Source organism: Vulpes vulpes, chromosome 5 (assembly GCF_048418805.1).
Source record: "Vulpes vulpes isolate BD-2025 chromosome 5, VulVul3, whole genome shotgun sequence".
In the NCBI taxonomy this organism is placed as follows: domain Eukaryota; kingdom Metazoa; phylum Chordata; class Mammalia; order Carnivora; family Canidae; genus Vulpes; species Vulpes vulpes.
The window spans coordinates 117,844,312-117,858,831 of record NC_132784.1 but is presented as its reverse complement, the minus strand read 5'-3'; positions in this window follow the sequence as shown (position 1 = coordinate 117,858,831).

The window sequence follows — 14,520 nt, the reverse complement described above, 5'->3', positions numbered from 1 at the left end:
AAAGTATAAAAAATTCTAATTAGGCCAGTGAACTCATGAGGTGTGAAGAGTCAGTTGACTACCAATAGTTCTCAACATTCTAGCAAATTCTCTTCATTCTAACCAATCCAAGACCCACCTGACTGTCGGAGCCTTGGAACATCTAGATTTCTTGTTCTTTTCCTCATTGATCCTGAACTGGGGTAAGTTTTCCTCTCTTCTAGGGCTACTCTCTTTCAAGTTAAAAATTTATGGAAGAAAAAAAAATTATGGAAGAGACTTTGCTAATGATATTCCAAATGCAAAAATTATCTTCTCAGAGACTTTTCAAAATGAGATCATCTTGGCCACTAACTTCAAAATTAAGTACTGCAAACTCAAACGGTGTCTGGTAGATTATGAACAGAGCTCCAATTAGTTCTGGAACATAAAAACAGCAGCCAGAGGAAGATTTTGTATTAAAGCACAACCAAGTAAACTATATTAAATTCAATTATAGCCCTGGAGCTAAGTTTTAGAAAATAGCAACTAAAAACAAAACAAAACAAAACAAGAGCTGAAGTAACAGAATTAATTCCCACATGTAAAACCATGCAACACAAAGACAGAATTATGCATCATTTGATGTAGTTTAGTTCCTGCTTCACTTTTTACAAATCCCTCAGATGGTGTATGTATCCACAATAGGTTTGTCTCTCTACCTTAGACAGATCTGTTTTTCCTATTTCTGTTCTTGGGTTTAATAGTGTTATCATCCTCCCGCTTACTTCAGTGAGAAACTTGAGAGTCATGTTTGATTTTTCACTGTCCTTCGTGATGCAACTCAATCAGCCAATAAATCCTGTGGTTCTGCATTGGATTCACCGCTACACTCTCATGTCAGGCCCTAATCATATTTGTCCTTCCTTACTGCTTGGCCTCCAATGGCCCATCTTCCTTTGCTCTGATCAAACCAGTTATTACTTAACACATTAGTCCCACCATCTTCCAACTTTTGACAAAATGGTGTAGAATGTCCTAGGTGTCATGTTTAAGACCCTTCCAAGTTCTTGCATCTTATAAACTACCTTTCTTGTCTCCCTCCCATCACTCCTGTGCATGCCTGCTAGGCCTCAATGATTTCACTGCTGCTAGAACCTGCCAGGGTTAAAAAAAAAAAAAACAATCTAACACCTCAGTTTCTGCACTTACTAGATTATTTATTCATTTGTTTGTTTATGCCCCTATCTTTCTCACTAGAATGTGGATCTTTCAAGTTTGGAGACTTGTCTTGATCATATTTTTATTATCCAGTTCAATGCCTTGTATATAATTGGTTCAAGGTTCCCACGTTGGCATAATACCAATCACTTTGATTCAAGGCTACAAGTGCTGTGTCTTCATTATCCTGTTTTTAAACAAGCTTATCATCGACTAGTTCTTTTGTTCTTTTCCTAACACTCTATTTCACTCTAAATGACTAAGGAAGTACAGCAAGGAGGAGGCAGTCAGTAGGAAACAGGCTGTGGATGATGCTTTGGAGACAGGGTAGTGTTGGGTAAAAACTGTAGAGTTTCATCTTGGGCTCTGGAGTCAAGCTCCCCAACCTTGAATCCCATCTCTACAATCTGACATTGTGTGAGGGGATCATACACTTCGGAAATACCTCTCATGTTCCGGGTCCTATTCTAAGTATTGCGGACAGAGTGGTGAAGACAACACATTCTATGCTCAACAGGCTTTTATTTTCTAACAATTATCTCAGTTTTGTTGGGAGAATTACATGATATAATGGATATAAAGCACTTTGTGGAGTGCTAAGCACATAGCCCATGCTAAGTAAATGCTATCTGCCATGATTACTGGCTCTGCTGTCCATTACTCATACCATTATTTAATCAGCAGGCATGGATTCCACAGCACTAATGCTCAGTCACTGCCTCTTTTCTAACCCTCGCAATCTCTATTTCTAGGTGTAATCAGGTCCCCCTTTGTGCAGGTGGCTCAGCCCACAATCTCTCCCCTAAAACCTAGGTTCAGTTAGCATTGAGAGTGAAATTATGGGAAGCTTTTGACAGAGACAGGAGACTACTCTGAATAAGTTTCCTTGATGTTGGTTCCATGCATCCACTTTATCTGTGTTGCCTTCCTCAGTGCTTCTGTAAACCTTCTGGTCCCCACCTGCCATGCCTGTGGCCCACTGGTTTGCCTTGTCCTCCACTTAATGCGTCCTGATTCCCCTGTGCCTGCTCACATGGTGTCACCCTCACAGCCGGCCCTGGCCCCCATGACCGAGGGCACCTGAGCTGTGGTAACTGCCCTAACCTGCAGTTTGATCACTTGCGTGTTTGGCTCACTGAGCTACACCCGGTGTAGACCACTAGCCAGCCCAGTGAGCTCTGAGTGAGTCCCCCTCTGAGTCTCACCCCTTCACTCGTCTAGCCCTACACTCTGTCACTTTACAGCAAACATAACTTAGACTACACCAGCCGCTGTGCATACAGCAGCACAAGTAACCCTCACAGCAGCCTCTCGAGGTAGGGACACTCACTCCTTGCTTTTACAGATGAGGAAGTAGAGGTACAGGGAGGGAGACGAGCCATCACAGTGTTGTCATTATTAACTATCATTACTGAGCCCAGAGCTGGGATTTGAGTCTATTCTGTCCGACTGCAGAGGCTGTGTTCTCAGAGACCACGAAGCACTGCTTCTCACCTGACCTGAGGACGAGAGCCAGGATCTCAGAGCCTGGATCTCACATGTAGCTCAAGTGAGTTTCTTTCTGTGAAATCGACGTATAAAAATTACATGTGGTTGGTATTTGCTGTTTGAAGCTAGCCAGCATCCACTTCTAGCTCCTGCTAGTGCCCTGAGATTTTCTTGAGAAATTAAGTCTTCCAGAGCATGTGCAACCCTGGAAGGCAAGTCAGTTAAGGTGGAATGCTCAGCTCAACTACTCAGAAGCTTATGAGGTGCCAGGAGTCTCTTTCACAACCATTTATTTTTTTGCTTCATTGAAAAGCTCAGAGGTATGCCCAGCTGACCTATGCTCCCCTAATCAAACTCTCAGAACTTTGAGATTTAAGAAATTTGAATGTCACAAATGGAGAGAAAAACTAAAACTGCATTTATTTACTTATTCATTCCAGCAGTGGTGCCTGAAGAAGACAGTCTGGGGGTCCTTGCTATGGAGACTCTGTCCCTCTAGGTGAGAAGTTCTTCCAAGTCTGGTTTTCAGTTCTCCCTCAGTCTTGAGGAGTCTTCACATCCTTCCAAGAAAGTCCTTTTCTACTTAAATTACAGTGTTAGTTTCCATCGCTTTTCAGTGGTTATAGATTAGAGGTGCTGAGTAATTAGTAATCCTAGGACAGTCATTTTTCAGGAAGAAATATTTGTCATTAGCTAATAACTTTGTCCTCCCTTACTTGAATTGCTGGTATTGGCTTCTTCAAAGACAGTGTGATTATTTTAAAAGATTAATTTAGGTGAAAATATGATGCCAGATGAGAAAAAAAATCCATGTGGAAAAAGGCACACAGTATTTTATCAGCTATTATCTCAGACATGGGAAGAGGAGGAAGCAAGGGAGAGAAGGAAAGCAGGAGGGAGAGAAGAGAAGGAGAAAGGAGGGCAACGAGAGGAGTAAGGCGAGAAGGAGAAGGAAGAAGAGGAGGAAGGAGGGAGGAAGAGAGAAAAAGGAAAGAAGAGAAGAATAGAAGAGAAAGAAAGAGACTCACTTCGTGGTTATTTGCAAGTAACGATCCTGTTCCAGGCAGCCCCAAACAGGAAATTCAGAGCTCAGCTAAGATAGCATGTCACAGACTTAGTTCTATATATGTGAGGAAGAGTGGGTGTTAAAATGGATTTCTTTTCTGAAATGTGAACTCCAGATTCCACAGTTGGAAGCAAATAAGGAACCTTCTGTCTGTGATTAGAAAATCCGTCTCAACAAAATAGAAATGGTAAAGCCTTAATGCTCAGACACACCAGCCTCCTCACAGCCTTTCTCAAAACTCCTGTGAACACTTGGACATTCATTATTCAAGTTACATGCTGAGTGGCCATAATCACTGAATGAAGCTTTTATACTCTATATGATGTAAGAGGGAAACTGACCCAGACAGATAGGAGCCAATTTCCATGTGCCAGGTACTGCATTGGGTGGTTTGCATACACTTTCCCGTTTCCACAGTCCTATGTGGTGAGCGGTACAGTCTTCCTTTTAGACTTACAGAAACAAAAGCTGGGGTGGGGTAAAATAATTTTCAATAGTTTACTGACCTAGTGAGTCACCAGGATAGTATGTGTGCATCTGTGTGTTTCAAATTGGATGAATCCCAATTTGAAGTATCTTTTGATACTTGGGTATCTTTTTTTTTTTTAAAGATTTTATTTATTTATTCATGAGAGACATGGAGAGAGATAGAGAGGCAGAGACACAGGCAGCGGGAGAAGTAGGCTCCACGCAGGGAGCCCGATGTGGGACTCAATCCCAGGTCTCCAGGATCACGCCCTGGGCTGAAGGCAGGCACTAAACCGCTGAGCCACCCAGGGATCCCGTCATTTGAGTGTCTTAAAAGTTAACTATAATTGCCACTGGAACTGACCATGTTCAAAAATATTGTGTTGATGCACATTATTTAAGGATACATAAAAAGGAATTCCCACTATGCTTAACTGTGTGTGGGGAGTTGTTCTGATCGAACGGTTACAAAGCTCTTAGTTTTATTGTACTCATTTATTTCACCTGACTCTTAAAATCTTTACTGAGAAAAAAGATGCCTGTGGCCCTGAATCTAATCTGCCCTCCTTTGATTCAGCCATCCTAAGTTTCTTTGCCTTTCCACTTCCCTCCAGCATTGTATTTTGCAGCTAAAATCTTTACTTTCAACCTTAGGAAATAGGAATGTGTATTGGTCATCTCTCACTGTGTAATAGATTACCCTGGGATGCAGTAGTTTAAAATAACTTACATTTACTGGCTCGCAGGGTCTCTGAGTGGGGGATCCGGCACCGCTGGGCTTGGTCCTCTGACAGGCGGTGGCCGTGATGTTGTCCAAAGTGGCAGTCATCTCAAGTTTCAGCTGGGACAGGATCTGTTCCCAGGCTCACACACCTGGTTGTCGGTAGGACTCAGTTCCCTACGGGATGGTACACTGATGGCTTGAGGTTGCCCTCACTTCCTTACTCCTTGGGCCTTTTCAAAGGGTAACTTGCATCTGGGAGTGGGTTCAGCAGAGTATGCAAGTGAGAGATCAAGAGAGGGAGTACCACCACTATGTTTTATAACCCAATCTTAGAACTGACATGACTTTCACTGTGTTCTCTTTTTTAGAAGCAGCCACTGAAGAAGGAGATTTCCCAAGGGTGTCAATTCTAGGAGACTGGAAGCCATTTTAGAAGCAGCCTATGAAACTCCTGCAGAGGTGTAACATGCTTCCCCTGCTCAGGAAAAGGCTCACTTGCTCCCCCTGCAAATATACCAGGTCTGTCACAGCTTTTGGGAGCCCAGAGAGCCCTCCACCTCCATTATAAGTGGGGATGCTAACAGATTTACTTCATAGCTCTTTTAAATAGCTTTGGAGAGAAGGCAGTAAGAGTGACTTATCACTAATACTAATACTTATCACTAATACTTCTCTGTAAACTATTTTGCCTTATATTTTTGATCTCTTAAAGGCTCCTTTAAGTAAAAGCAGCATTTGGTTCCTAAAGCATTTTCCCCACATAGATATAGGCTTAGAAATGAAATATTTGGACATAATAAATGAACTTAAGCCTTGGAGAGTAATGAACACGGGTTTAGGTTGACATTACTTAGAAGGTAAGTTATAATAATAGATGAATGAACTTTCTTTTACCAGTAAATTAGAGCTTAAATCATTAGAGAATGGCTACTTACATAACTTAAGGATTTAAGTGACGGAAATATATGTGCAGTGGATATTGTTCATCTTTTTGTAAATTCTTTAAGATGATATAGAGCTCCTCATTCTTGTCTCTGTACCCACAGTCCATGATCTCCACACTTCTGCACCGCCCCCTGCCATGTTGAGCATGTAGGAAATGCTTGCTAAATGGATGGGTAGATATTTTACATTTTACACTTCAGTAAGAGTTACAATTTTAATATTTATGCAATCTACTTAGCAAAAGTAAAATAATTCTTAGAAATACACCTTGCATTCAAGCTAGATCTGCTTTTATAAATTTCCCAGGGTAACATAAAAATAAATCAAAATGGTAACTAGTATCTTCTTATACTGGGGTATAAACCAGGACATAAATATATTTCTTACAGAAACTGAGAGTTTATGTGTTTAGAGAGGTAGACTCAAAGATGTATGCTCTGAAGCTCATATCACAGGAATTCAAATGGGGTTTTAAATATAATATACAGTTCTCATGAAGTTACGTTTACAAATCTAACTTTCATTTAATAGTTTATGAGTGTCCTGATATATGGAAACTTTAAGGCGAACCACAGGTCTTGTTGGTTTTGCAGATCATAAATGATAAAATATAACCAATTTCACTAAGCCGTCTATAGTCAGGGAGCAAAATCACATTGACAACTAAAGAGGAAATGTTTCAGAATACCTAAAAGAAAGAGAGTACTCCTTCTGCCTCATTATTCAATAAGTATATGTTTATCTATAAGCAAAACACTAATTTCAGGGATATACAAATATAAATATGACACAGAAAGGTTTGAGAAACTGAATTCAATAGAGAACATAAAAATTATTGACATAAACAGCCATATTTTGAGGCTCAGTATGGCATAATATGGTTAGTTTCATGAAGAAATTGCAACCACATTTCTACAACTCAGAGGAGAGAGAAACCACACAGAGCCAGGAGCCACAAGTGAATCCAAGGAATCTTGTTATCTCACAGAAATCTATAGGACCATAAATTGTACTAATCTCGGCATGGCATGATAAAAAACCAAAGATTTCAACCCATTCTTATCTAGATCGGCAGCCAGCATCCCTTCAGTATAAAGAGAAGGTTAGGTACTGAGACTCCACCTTCCCCAGTAAGAGACTAACAGATTTCTCGTTTTGCCACTTGTCTTTCTCTAGGGGACGGCTGTTGGTGAATTTCACAGAGCTGAGTCACAGGCACGCTCTGCAGAGCAACTCCTCCTCTTATCTGACAGTCACGCGGCCCTCCCTCTGGAACCAGTTTCTGGTTCATGCCCTTTCTATTATGATAACTGGGAAAATAAGCAGCTCATTGCAGAGGCTATTCACTCGAAAAATTCACAGCCAAAACCACTGATTAAATCACAGCCAAAGGAAGCTGCAGTTGTTCCTATGTTCAGGTCATTCCAGGTTTTCTTTATACTTCAAATTCAAATGATCTCTAAATGGAAAAAAAAAAGTGATATAATATATTTAGAAGAGGTGTAGGAAATATCTATTTAAAAACTTCAAAAGAGCACATTTTCAAAGAGAAGGGAAATGATCCTAAAACTGGATTCGGCGTGATTTGTATTAAGAAACATCGACCTGGTTTATAACAAATGAAATGATAGGTTAGGCTTAGATATTTTTAGAAACGGCATATAATTTTTATCTCAGAAACATCTATCAAACTTTGGTTATACTACGCATGTATTGCCTTCTGATCATTGCCTTTCCAGGGTTAGGAATAGTAGCACTCCAACTAGATTGCATAGTGCTCTGTATTATCTAAAGTCACCTGTTCGCAGATGGGAAATTAATGCCCAATGCCATGCCATCCTGAGAGGCGAGGGTAGGTGGTATACAGCTCCTCATCTGAGCCATAAAATGTTGAGCAGTGTAGTGAGTATGCTAGACCTAGGGCTGTGGAACAGTCTTTCTGAGGTTGGAACATCAGCTCTACCGCTTGCTGTGACCTTGGGCAAGTCCCTGAACCTTGCTAGACCAGGATTCTCATTTGTGCAATGGGTGGTGAAGAGTCCTTCCTCTTTGGGTCCTGGAAACATTAGAGGAGATGATGCTTGCATGGGACCTTGTCCATTTTAAGTGTTAGTCTTTGGCAAAGAGTTTCCAAGAGCACTCTTCATACAACCTCCTTTGCTGGGAAGAAGGCCTCATTTACTAAAACTCATAGGAAAATCAAATTGCTTGGTATCCACTTTTCTGACATTTTTGAAGCAACAACTTCTAATGAAACACTTTGCCCAGGCAGTTAATTATATTAGAAGACTCTGTTCTTCTCTCTCTTTTAGGGATCCTATGAACATTAGCAATGTTTTAATTTAAATGCCTAGGGGGAGGGCTAAGAGCTACTCTATTGGGAACATAAAAGAGGTATTTTGTGTCGGGCTGAACATCACATCAAAAAATGGGTGTCTGCTTGCCCTGCTGCTGAATGCTGACACTGAAAGGCAATATTATGTTCTGAGGCCAATTTTCTAAAAGATACCACCAATCAAGCTCAGTGAGAAAGAGGAGGAGGTGTCTCTGATGAATGTATTTATGTTAATATGATATTGGCCAGGAAAAGTATTGAAGCAGAGAAACTATGAGACTCCTCTTGGCATTAGTATTAGTTTGGGCTTGAAAATGCTCATGATAGCTGCTACTTGATTGGTGTTATTATTTTTGATGTACCAATCTTAACTTTTCCTTCAAAATTTACTTTAAAGACTTCAAACACCCTTTATTAATAAGGACATAACTTTGTGTAAAAATAGAACCCCCCAAAGAGAGGTGTGCATGTGATGAAAGTTTACTGCCTTTTTTTTTGTTGTTGTTGTTGTTTTAGTTTATTGCTTTCTTACACAAAAGCTCAAAGATCCAGGACTGATGGTGTAACCTTGCTATTCTCAACATGAATTCCACCTTGAGGTCCAAGGAACAGATCCAATGTTCACCACTTTCTGTCAGCACAAAAAGGAAAGATAAAGGACAAACAACTTCCTTTGTAAGCGATTTTCCCCACCAATTACAGATATAATATGTTTGGCCTGAATGTAGTCACGAGCTGTAAGGGAGTCTAGGTTGGTGGCTACATGCCCAGTTGTAACTGAAGAGATTCTATAGCTGCAAGAAGAAAGAGAATGTCAATCGGGGGTGATGAGCAATCGGTAGCAGAGGCTCCTTCCCTAATCAAAGCTAGCACTTTAGTTCCTATTGTATCCATGTCTGCTTTGCTAAATAAACTCTCCATGAACTGTTCTGGCTACAGTGGTCACGATGGGCAACTTGCAGTTTCTTGAATTCATTTTTGCACTTTTGCTATTGGCTTTTATTTTTCATATCTTATTTATCTCTCAAAATCCTATTTTTTAAAAGATTTTATTTATTTATTCATGAGAGACACACAGAGAAGTCAGAGACATAGGCAGAGGGAGAAGCAGGCTCCATGCAGGGAGCCTGATGTGGAATCTGATCCCGGAACTCCTGGATCACACCCTGAGCCGAAGGCAGATGCTCAACTGCTAAGCCACCTAGGCGTCCCTCTCAAAATCCTATTTATCTTTCTTTTGAGACTTGGGAAGAATTACATATATCTGGGTATGAAATAATCCATGACCTTGGCATAATGGAATCAGAAGGAAAGAGAAGCAAGCCTTTGCTTACTAAGGCAAAGGTTTTGTCTAACACAGGGAGGGCAGGAATACAATCCAACCAGTTACACAAAGCTCAGGGTCATCTGTACTAGAAGGACATAGCTTGGGAGAGTCCAACGTTGTGGCTGTTGGCCAATTACAAAATAAGGCAGTGTGTTTGGTAACATCATAAGATTTGTTCTTCAATGATAAACCCTGATAGATTATTAAGAGCAAAGGGTAAAGGGCGTAACACTGGGATAAAAGTGGATATTAGTATCTACATGTACTAGGCAGTTGCAGCAACTGGCCGAAGTATGAGGCATGAGAAGTGATCAGAAATTAGGATATGGGAAGTGGATGAGAAGTGAAGAGATTTGGGCTAGATACATAGGAAACTAGAAAGGAAAGAGAGAAACTTTAGGGTGTAAGGCATCAGAAGGGCTAAGAATTTTGCACTGCATCCTTGTTATGTCTTTGCCTCTAGAGCTGTTCCTCTCATCTCCCTTGCCTGTGATCTCATCCCCCTACATCTTTCTCTCCAACCCAATGGTTACTAATCCACAAGAGTAATTCCTTCCTCTTCTGAGAACCATTTTTGCCTATTCCTGATAGTAGTTGATTTCAGCTGATACCCTCTGCTAAAGCACTATGCACTTCTACTCTTTTTCTGAGACAGAACACTCCTTCTGAGCCTTTTTATACTCAGAACTTTCAAATAAAAAAACTTATGCCATGGTGTTCTGAATGACTCTTCTACATTGGTTATATAGATTAGTAGGACTTAACTGTATCTCAGAGAACTTTTGGTATGATTACAAGAAGAGATTGAAAGTGGAACATGGTTTTAAAGAGAGAGAACCAGAGACAGACAGATAAATAGCTTGTTACATATAGGAGTGTCTCCATAACATTATCAGTAAATTTTTCAGCAGAAATCTTGCAAGCCAAAAGGGACTAGTATGATATATTGAAAGTGCTGAAAGAAGAAGGAAAAAAACCTAACCAGAATACTCTACCCAGCAAAGTTATCATTCAGAATTAAAGTGGAGATAATGAGGTTTACAGATAAGCAAAAGCTAAAGAATTCATGACGACTAAAATGGGCTTACAAGAAAAAAAAAAAAGGCCTTACAAGACATGTTAAAGCCACTTTGTTAAAGCTGAAAAGAAAGGACACTAACTGGTAACAAGAAAGTATATGGATCTCTTTGGAGAGGTGAATATATAGTAAAGGTAGTAAATTAATCATTTACAAATCTAGTATGAAGGTTAAAAGGCAAAAGTAGTAAAAGTAATTATGATTATAATATTTGATATGTAAGTAAAATTTGACATCAAAAATGTGCACTTGGGGAGGGTAAGATGTTGAGCTTTAGAATAGGGTTAAACTTAAATTGTTATCAACTTAAAATAGACTGTTATAAGTTGTTATGTGTAAGCTTCATGGCAACAACACACAGAAAAAACCCTCTATATTAAATACACAAAAAATAAGGGGAAAAGCATATAAGTACCCCACTAAAGAGAGGTATCAATCCCCATAGAAAAGAATAAGAAAAGAAATAAACAGAGAGGAACTACAAAAACAGCCAGCAAACAATGAACAAAATGACAATAAGTGTATATGAATCAATAATTGCATTACATATAAATAGACTAAATGTTCCAGTCAAAAGACACAGAGTAATTAAATGGGGGGAAAAAAAAAACAAAGCAAAATGAGACCCTATATGCTGCCTACAAGAGACTCACTTTAGATATAAGAACACATACAGACTGAAAGTGAATGAATATAAAAAGATACCCCAAAAGATCTCCAGGGTAGCCTATATTTGTATCAAACAAAATACACTTTAAGACAAAGACGTAATAAGAGACAAAGATGAGTGTTACATAATGAAAAGAGGTGAAATAAACAAGAAGATAAGACATTTGTAAGGGGTTCCAACACAGGAACACCTAAATATATAAAGCAAATATATATTAACAGACTGAAAGGGAGAAATAGACAGCAGTACAATAATAGTAGTGGGGTAATAAAAACCCTACTTACAGTAAAGGATAGCTCACCCAACCAGAATATCAATAAGGAAACACAGGACTGAAATGACATATTAGAAAAAAATGGATGTAATAAATACATATAGAAAATTCCATCCAAAAGCAACAGAATACACAACCCTTAAGTATGTGGAACATTTTCTAGGATGTATTAGAGCACAAAACAGGTATTGATAAATTTAAGAAGACTGAAGTCACAGTAAACATTGTTTCTGACTGCAATGATAGGAAACATACCACAGTGGTATGTAATTAAAAAAGAATTACATGAAGAAAATTGAACAACTCATAAATACGTGGAGATTAAACAATATTCACTGAACAACCAACAACCTTGTGCTCCTTGTGGGTCGAATAAGAAATAAAAAAATTAAAAAAATACCTTGAGACAAATTAAAATGCAGATATCAGATACAGAATTGGTAGGATGCAGCCAATGCAGTTCTAAGAGGGAAGTTCATAGTCATAAATGCCCACCTCAAGAAACAAAAGTTTGAAATAAAGCACCTAGCTTTACCCACCATGGAACTAAAGGAAGAAGAAGAAATGAAGCTCAAATTTAGTAGAAGAAAGAAACAGCAGAGATTAGAGCAAAAATGAAATAGAGACTTAAAAAGAAATCAGAAAGATCAATGAAACTAAGTCATCTCTTGGAAAAGATAAAAAATAATGAGATACCTTTAGCTAGACTCACTCAATTATGGCTGCAAGGGAGGCCAAGCAGGTATTTTGAGTTCTTTGGTTTAATGGCAAGTTTTAAAACAAGCCATAATGAAAAGAGAGGACATGTAATTCCTTTGGCTCCTACAGCAGCCAAGAAAGTACGCTGCTCAGGACTCCCCTAAAGGACTCGGCCTCAAGTGCAGTCAGCTGATGGCCATTGGCCAATGCTCTCTCCCAGGGGGGCAACTTGATGATTGAGTGAGGCAGGATACTTACGTCCCATCGTTTCTTCCCAAGGCTGAACTCACCCAACTTGATGTCTGCTTCCCGGAAGACTTGAACCAACTCTGCTCCAGCTAAGTTCTTCAAAGCTAGATATGGAAGGATATCTGAAAAACTTCTTCCCTAGCATAGGGAAAATATTTCTATCTGTGACAATGTCTTACTTAGCATAAGGCATTGGTGATAAAGAAGGAAGATGTTATGTTGGGTAAGAAGAAGGAAACTTCACCTCTTCTGACCTGTGGACAGGAGTGAGATGTAGGGAAGACTGACTGGAAGAAATGCATATGAACATTCTGTTGGGAAAAGCACTCTGCCATAGGACATAAGTGTTCTCGCATTTTCTTGCTAGGTATGGCAAGAGTGCAAAGCCTTGACTGCACTTACCTGGGCCATTTCTCAGGATTGTATTGGGGGCAAACAACTTTAAAGGATGATATAACGTATCCTTCCAGAACAAACCAATGTTCTTTAGCTGTGAATCAAACTCATTGTATGTTCAGTAAACATATGGGCCATTTTCTGTCACCTCCATGGAAACAGGGAACAAAGGTTACCAGTCCCAACATACTCATGCTATTTGCTGTGTTATAGTAAAGTCCTTTGTCTCTGACCTGGGGCCTTGGGTCTTCTGCTAGCATCTGTAAAACGATAACTGCCTGCCTTGTTAACGTGAGGGTAGGGTAAAATCTCAGGCCTTGACACCTTCTCTCTCTCTGTTACTTTGAAGCTTCAAAGTATGGAAATACAGGTAATAAGGAGAGGTCCCTGTGGGTAGAAGAAACCATATCCCAACTAGAAGAGTCAGAGAAGGCTGCTTTATAAATGATCCATGTACCAACTTGGAACTAGGTTTCATCAAAGAAAGCTGGTGGCGCAGTGGGAGGTTAGGTTGACAGAGGCCTGGGGACATTAACTCACAAAGTACACATGCACCTTCCTGAGTTAGACCAAATAATAGACATTCTTGTGGTCTCTGTGAAAAGAAGTGAAAGACAGAAGACAGTCAAGTGTGTTGGCCAGTTAACTTACGGGAAGAGGTGGAGTGGAACTACAGGTAGCCAGACCCCAGAGCAACTTAACCCCAGAGACAGTGGAGGTGAGGTTGCAATAGCAAGGCCTTGAGGGAAAAACCCAGTTTTAATGGCATCGTAATTCAACCTAAGACTCCAGGATCCCAAGGACACTGTAAGGCATGGCTTGGGTATGAAGACGCGGTCATTAACAAGGTCACGTTGGCCTCCCTTCCCACATGTCCCTGAGTGCCCTTGAGAGAACTTAGGGGAGACAGTACTTGGTGACCTGAAGCACTGAGCAGTGGTGTCCAAGGAGGACGCCGGATGACCTGAAAGGACTGCCAAACTCATTTCATCATACGGCATTGAGATCAAAAGTGCTACGGTATTTCTCTGGATCCTTGGATTCTGAGAGCCTGCGGAAGAGAGCCAGGCATTGATAAAGACAGTAGAGAAACCACAGCTGTAAAGGGAGTGGATTTGTGGCTCCATTTTGTAACCTGCCAGCGGATAAGGGGAGAAGGTAAAAAATTTAAAGGGATAGATATATCTGGTAAGTTCTCTCAGTTGGTGTACGGCGTAGAATGTATGAAAGATGATGCGGTTGCCTAGAACATCATGGTAAGGAGTTTGGCTCTATTCTGTACACAGAATAGAATCTTTGGATGGGATTTTGAGGAGGGTAATAAGAGAATTAGTGACATAATTTGGAGAAGTTATTTCAGTGAAAAAATATGCATCCATACACAGAAGCATGAACAATCGGAAGGAGAACCACATGAGGGAGGAGGCGGTATTGAAAGCCTGACCTGGGGCAGACCCTGGGTGCAGAGATCATTTTCTCTTAAGATCTGTTTACTTATTTGAAAGAGAGGAGAGAAAGCAAAGGGGGGAGGGACAGAGAAAGAGACTCTCAAGCTGACTCCCTGGGGGGCAAGGAGGCTGTAGGCAGGGCTCCATCTCCCCATCTGAGGTTGTGACCTGAGC